This window comes from Rhinolophus sinicus, chromosome 16 (genome assembly GCF_057876585.1).
Source record: "Rhinolophus sinicus isolate RSI-liver-muscle chromosome 16, RSI-T2T, whole genome shotgun sequence".
Lineage (NCBI taxonomy): Eukaryota > Metazoa > Chordata > Mammalia > Chiroptera > Rhinolophidae > Rhinolophus > Rhinolophus sinicus.
The window spans coordinates 179,617,273-179,625,266 of NC_142516.1; positions in this window are offsets into that span (position 1 = coordinate 179,617,273).

Genomic DNA, 7,994 nt, shown 5'->3' on the forward strand with positions numbered 1-7,994 from the left:
GATGCTCAATTTTTTAAAAAAATGCTGGTTTCTTGACTTCAATTGATAATAGTAAGAGGTTAGCCACAGGAATTCTTTTACTTTTGATTCTTGGGAAAGAACCAATGTTGGCCTCACTGTCATATCTGACCACTCTTCCCTCTTATAGGGATCCTTCAATATCTCACTCAATAAACCTGATGGATTATGTTTCCCCTGGGAAATTACACACATTGTTCTCCATTAAAGTCTGAACAAGTATTTAAAAATACAACTGGTAATTTAACCCTTTCTGGTATAATCCTTCATATTTTGTGGGAGATAGAAGGAAGTGTGGTTGTAAAACCGTATATGTACAATAAATGTATTTAATAAAACCTCTCTTTTCAAAGATCACACACATACACTTCAACCTGGCTAGAATCATTCAGACAGGAATTCCAAATTAAAGGCATCAGATTTAAATTAATGTAGTGTTTAAAAGAGTCAACCATCATATTCTCTTAATCTTCTAAGCAATCGGTAATTTGGAGTTTAGGCACTTGTCAGGTGTGTTACTAATTGCTTTTCACATTGTGGATTGCTCTTTTTGTTCAGTAGTAAGTATAGAGACCCCTTCTTCCCAATGATCAAAATATTTTGAATTTCTTACAAGGAAGAAATGGAGTCATACTAAAAACCTCTTCTAATATTTTGTTTGTAACCTTGAGTTAAGTCACTAGATATGCTAATCCTTTAGACTTCTCATTTTGAAGAGTATTATGATAGTACTTGCAACCAGCTTTTAAACATGTGTAACGGACATACTCGGAGGTTAATTACATTAAAAATCTGCAAATTGCTTGGAGTTCCTTGGGGTTGGAGGCCATATAAATATAGCTGTCATTCTTTTCCTGGGACTTGACCAAGTTTCTCTTAAAAGCAAAAGGTTTTCATCTTGTTTTCCTGAAACATGACCTATGTGAGCAGTCAGGATGCTTTATAGCATTGATGCAGCTGCCTACTGAACCATTTAGAGCACCTTTCGATCTGGAAACTTTGATTACATTTTATGATCACTCTCGTAAGGTCAAGGAATTTGATTTGCATCCATCAGGCAAGTAGAAATGGAAAAGCCTTTCTGAGGCATTATCACCAGCTTATCTTAGGTGAATCCTTTCCAACATTTACTTCATACACATTCAGCTTTTCAAAATTACCTTGAATGTAGATATGTTGTGCTGAGGCACTGATATTTTTAGGATTTAAAAACATAAAATCATGAGCTTTGTAACCCCTGGGATAAATGTAGAATTCTAGTTTATTAAGTGGTTTTAGTTCCTGGAGATCCATTGCCATTTTGAAACGTTCTAGAAAACAGATGTACTTGTTTGATAAAACCAAGTAACCACAAACCAGACAATCATTCTGTAAAGGGCATGGAGCTTGGTGAAGCCAACATAATTTAGACTGCAGATGGTACTCTAACTTCCTCTGGGGATTTCAAGAATCAGCTCTGGAGCTGCCATTTCAGAAACTGTCTACTAAGCCACAAGTGGGAAAACTTACAACTAATTAAGTCCTGGAAGCATGTAATCTGAATGCTCTTTACTAACTGTGTTAGACCTAAATAGAGAAATATTTATTATTTGAGGACTACCACAGGTATAAAAAGTCTGAAGTGTGATGAGAGTCAAAAGAGTATGAATCCTCACTTACAACCTGACAAAGAAACCTGAAAACAGTAGGGAGTAGGCAGCTAGCTATTTCATGCCCTGGGAGGCAGGAAAAAAGATGGAATTTAATGTTTGAAGGATGGCTGTTCACATAGTTTCATTTGACTTGATGCAACTCGATGTCAGATTGTGGCAAGAGTAAAGAATGTCAGAAAAGCTGAATTTTATCGAATGGTTTTTGTAGGCTCTTTACAAGGTCACCTTAAGTTTCACTACAGAATTACTAAGATTTTCTATTTTGTCAGGATACCATTACCACCTCATGTAGCATCTATAACATTTTTCAAAAACAATTTTCTTGGGAGTATTTATGCTACAGACCTCCATATTTAACAAAGATGTCTCAGTAAACTTCCAGGTGTTTCCCAACCGTTTAATTTTGTTAGCTTATTCTAGTTAATTGGTAATCAATCTCTGTCAAGATAAGCAATTTGGTTTACCTTAATGGAGTAACAAGTTCAGTGCGAAGTGATAAAAATTCATTTTATTTTCATATGACCTACACTGCAGGTATCACATGGCTTAGCATAGGCTTTCTGTTTGTTTCTGTGTTATAGAAAAATAAATGTCCGGATTTTTCATAAATACACAGATACCACATTTATATATAAAATATACATTAGTATGGTGTCTGATTATATATTAATTATAAATCACTGATCAAGCATTTCTTAGTTCCAGGCACTATGCTATGATGTAGCAATTGTTTGAAATTTTAACAAATGAGAAGGGCTGTGTTTACTTGTCAGTCAGTTCATAAGTCACCATTGAAAAACAAATGAGACAAGTCTTTGGGATTGGTGACACAAACAAAACAACTTGAGAATTGGATTGTGTATTTTAACGAGTTGCTATAGCATTGCATACAACCCCTGATAGTTATTTAAACATGTCTCCTTTCTCCATAGTGCAAATGAGTTGATTTCATTATAGGATCCAGAATTTCTTCATTTAGCATGAGAGAAAACTGTTTAGGTGATAGTTAAAAGGATATCAGCATAGCCCAAATGTTGACCCAAAAGAGTAAGAAAATAATAACTATTAAGAAAAGCTTGTCTCCGACATAGAGTTGATCTAAAATCACAGGACTGATAGACAAAGGTCATAAAGAAATGGGTTTGTTTGAAATATGTATCCAGTTCTAGAGCTAACCTTGTATAATACATTTTCAGTTGAATTAACAGAGATTAAAGAAAACATAGATCTAATAAAACAGATTAAACTATGGATGCCATGTGTAATTTTTTTTGTTTGGTGTATGTGTGTGTATACTTCAGAGCCAAGAATAATTACATATCCAGTGATTTATGTAGTGCCAGAGTTTATAGTTGTGTTTTTGTTTTCAGGTTATACTCTTGGTAAATCACTGTGATACATTTAATGTTGAGTCCATGATCAGGAATACAATGCAATCAGCAGTTACATTTATTGATTTAGAAAATATGCAATTAGTTAAATTGTTAAATTTGAGAGAGTTTGAGGAAAGGTAGTTTACACATGGTGTGTGTGTGTGTGTGTGTGTGTGTGTGTGTGTGCATGTGTGTGTGTTTGTGTGTGTGTGAGAGAGAGAGAGAGAGAGAGAGAGAGAGAGAGAGAGAGAGAGGAGAGAGAGAGGAGAGAGAGAGTTTGTGTACTGTGTGCATGTGTTTGCATTAATATCATATAAGGTTAATAGCAGGTAACAATTCCTAGTGTTTGCACATGTGTAATTTCAGAATATTTAGGGACAGATCAAGCAGTCAAATTAAATTACCTCATGTCAGAACATCCAATATACAACACTGAAGATTTTCAGTTTTGGATTAGCTATAATTAAAACAGTGGTTAGGGTCCTATGACTTTGTATACTCTCAGCTTCATGAATTGGGTTAGCAAATCAATGACATAAATTGTTAATTTTATGACTTTTCCTGTCAGTTCATGAATCTAAATCTGTTCTTTAGTTATATATAAATCATCAATAAATTATTGAATTGTTGAATTCTGGTACTGTTATGTGCATAAGATGAAGGTAAATAGCTGTTGCCTAAATGTATACTGAGTGAGTTTTAAAACTATTTTCTTGAGGCACTCTACATAAAAACAAAACGTGGTTTCTTTCTTAAAACCTATGCCAGAAAAACAAATAATTTATTTTCTGAACCTTTTAAATCCTGTACCTTAAAATTATTTTATATTAAATAATATTTGAAGTTGTATAGTATATTATATTTAAATTTTTGTGTCATTTTATTTTTTATTTTAATTACTTTTTTCAGCATCATAAATACTTTTATTACCCTCCTGACTTTGAGTATTCACAAACATAAACTTTGTTCTGATTTATCCTTTTCAATACATTGTTTTTTGTCAGAAAATATTGTTTGCAACATTTATTTTTCTCCTTTCTTTTTGTTCTCATTGTCAAAATAACCAGTTGAACTCTAAGTAACTATCGCAGTTGTATGTATTTTTTCCTATCGTTTCAGATTAATTAACTCAGAGTCCTTTATATCGTTTACACTTATGTTAGTCAGGGCTCTTCAGAGAAGTGTCACCAATAAGATATTAATTGTTAGGAACTGGCTCATTCATTTATGGAGGCTGAGAATTCCCGGAATTTTCTCTGTGTAAATTGAAGACCCAGGAAAGCTAGCGGTGTAGTTCAATCCATGCCTAAGAACCAGTCCATGCTTTACATCCTAGTTCAAGGTACTAAAAAGATACGGTGTCCCACCCACCTCAGCGAGGGAGGAAAAATGGGATGATTCCTCCTTCCTCTTTATTTTGTTCTCTTTAATGGATGGGATGATGCCCAGCCACATTGGGAAGAACAATCTGCTGCTCACTGAGTCTACCAATGCCAATGCTAATCTCATCTGCAAGCACTCTCAAAGGCAGTAACCAGAAACAATGTCTAAACTGGGCATCCATGGCCCATGCAAATTGATGCATAAAATTAATCATCATGACCCTATGTCTTTTAAAATGTTTTCCCAGGCTTCCCCCCTTACTCATGGATTATTACTTCTTTTTTCCTCTCTCTCTCTCTCTCTCTCTCTCTCTCTCTCTCTCTCTCTCTCTGTCTCTCTCATGGTTCTTGTTGAGTAACTTTCGTAATCTTTAAAATATATATGACCTTTTTTCCCCATGAAGTGTTCCCTGCCTCGAAAGAAGGTTGATGATTCCTACTGTCTCCTCAAATATGTATAATATCTACACTACAATAGTTTCATCTAAATAGTTATACTTAGAATTTGAATTCTCTAGACTAGCATATTTTTCCATCTCTCATATACTGCATCAACAAGGCATCCATTCACTCATTCAGCAATCATATATCAGATTCCTCCTGCATGTTGCACATTACAAGACTGTTTGGGATACAGTGGTAAAAAGAACCCAGGTTCCTTACAGTCTTGGAATTTTCATTCTCATGAGAGAAGTTATTTAGTTTTTTTAGATGTTAGGTATTAGACAATAACCAACGTATAAATTCAAAAGATAATTTGAGATCTTGGTAAAGCTATGAAGGAAATACACAAAGTCATGTGTAAATGGGGAGCTCCTTTAGACTGTGTGTCTAGGTAGGGAAGCTTCTCTGAAGTCCTGATTTGAGTGGACATCTATAAGGGGAAAGAGCAATTAATTCAGACGTCCTTAAAGGAAAATTCTAAGAAGGTAATGACAAGGCCAAAGGCCGTGAGGTGGGAATAATTTGGGGACTTTGAGATTTTCTAGAATAGCATCTCTTCATCCTATGCTATCTTGCCATCAAAATCTAGTATTACAGTGTTCACATATAGCCTTCGATGTGTGATGTAATTTCTTTTTTTAAAACCAGTGTTGTATCTTTGGGGTCAAAGAATGATTAATCCTTTCTCAGTAATAATGGCTGCCAAGAAGTTGAAAGACAAATATGTTGCCTCTGTGTTAGATGTATATACGACTTCATAACACTCTTGTTCAATGGTCAGCATAATTCTAGAAGCAGCTGAGTAATTTACCTGCATTCTACAAGGATTCATTTGCTAAGTTTAAAAAATATTTTGCGCAACAGGTTCAATGCATCTATGATTTCTTAACTACTTTCTCAGAACAGTCAAGTGATATGGGTATTACTTGCACAAATAAAATAATAATAATAATAATAATAATAATAATAATAATAATTAAGGAAGAAATAAACTTAAACAGAAGGAGATTAAATTATTTTCCAAGTGATAGTTTGTAAATACCACAGCTAGGATTAAGATTGTCCTGGTAAGCAGAGATTCTCCCAACCCCAATGACCATCTTCTTAAGTAATATATTATTTTTTTATGCCAATTAAAACACTATTTCCAAAAAATTATATAGATTTTTTGTGTGTGTATAAATATGTATTTACATATATATTTATATATACATAGAAGTGTATATGTATATATAAATCAATGCATTTGAAAGTTATTTGTAACTTTAAACATTGAAGATATTCATTATTTAAAAAATGTTAGTGTCATATCTTCAGATAGACCTTTAGGGTAGTTGTTAAAAATTAAGTGTAAGTAAGCTTGATATTTTAAATTAGTTTTAGATATAATTAAATTGTAAATATAATTTATAATAGGTATTCATGCTTGCTATGGGATCATTTTGCATATTAAATATACCCTTGGGCGTGCCTTACTCCACTTTGAGAATTCTGCCCTAGAAGAGAAGTATGTGTATTCTTTCTGTTATCTGTCCCATAGAATTTAGTCTTCCATATATTTGGTTAATTGAGTTACCAAAGCAAAATTAGAATGCAATGTGATTCAGAAAACTAAACTCAACTAACAACAGACCCCTTATGTTACCTGGATATGAAAACAACAAAAATTAAATCCTGCATCGTAGGTTTTGAGCAGTTATTGGATAGAGACCAGAACCAGTTCTGTGAAATGATGAGTTGTCCCTTAAGCATAGCATTCTTTAATTATGCCCCCTGTACTCCTCTGCAGATGCTTTCTAGCTCATTTATGTTTATACCACCCGAGGTCCCTCCTGTTCCCTTTGTCTCCAACTTCATACAAGTCAGCATTCTTTTTCTTTGTGTTTACTTTTATCCACATTCAGGTGAAAAATAGGAAGCTAAAGTGAAATGCGCCTTTTCAGTCACACTACCTCCCATGAGGCAGACATCTTTCTTAAAATTGTCATCCAATGGGCAATGTTGATAAAGTATAATATAAAGTAATAAAGGGACTTTCTCTAGACATTTCTATGGGTAATATTTCTTTAAAAAAAATCATTCACATCCTGCTCTTCTAAGAGGTAAGGCAAAGTTTCTCCCCAAGACAGGTGAGCAAGTTAATGAGAACTAAGGCAGTAGCTGAAGAAGAAGATGGACAATCTGACATCTGATGTTTTTTTCTAGCTGTAATCTCAAATTTGCACTCACCCATGGGAAATTAGAAGGGAATAGCAATAAACCACTACTTGCTGACAAAGCAGACTGCTTTGTGAAGGATTCCAACCTATTGACAAATACATGGCAAAGTGTTTAATTTATCAGCGTAAATGGTACTTCATTTTCCATTCTGGGGTCAGCCTATTTGTCTAGATCTGAAAATGCACACAGAGATCAAGGTGACGAAACTGTATAAAGGCAATCACACAGAGTTAATAGTAGATTATATAATTATCAATATATATGTGATTTACTGATTATAGAAAATATATAATTTTATTGTATTCATTTTATTTTATTTATTTTTCGTAATTAAAACTTAGCTTGAATCTTACACAACTTCACTTATAGGGAGCAAGGATAGCACTGAGAATTTAGGAGTGACACAGATATTTGAACATATATACGGATTTTCTTTGCCTATTCTTACTTTTCCTTAGGATGAAGCACAACTTACAAGCTTCTACCTATCCCAAGAAAAGTGTTTAAAATAAGCTTATTCTGCCACCCTTCCCCTCGTGTTCCCTTAGTGTCATAATTCTAAGATATTTAGCTAATGTTGAATAAAACGAAAGACAGGGAAGCAGTTTTCTATCAATTACAGTTAAAATGTAATACTTTTTTACCTTACAGTCATATATTCTTTTTATTTTAATTAATTATTTTTTTATTAGATTTAGGTGCACAAAACAATGTAATAGTTAGACATTTATCATTTATATCCCTCACACAGTGACAAACCCCCCCATCCACTATCCCTCTGACATCGCACACAGCCATTACATTTCCACTGTCTCTATTCCTAATACTGTACTCTGCTTCTTGTAACTATATATATGTAAAATTGTAGTTGACATTCATTATTGCTCAGCTTCAGCTTCAGGTGT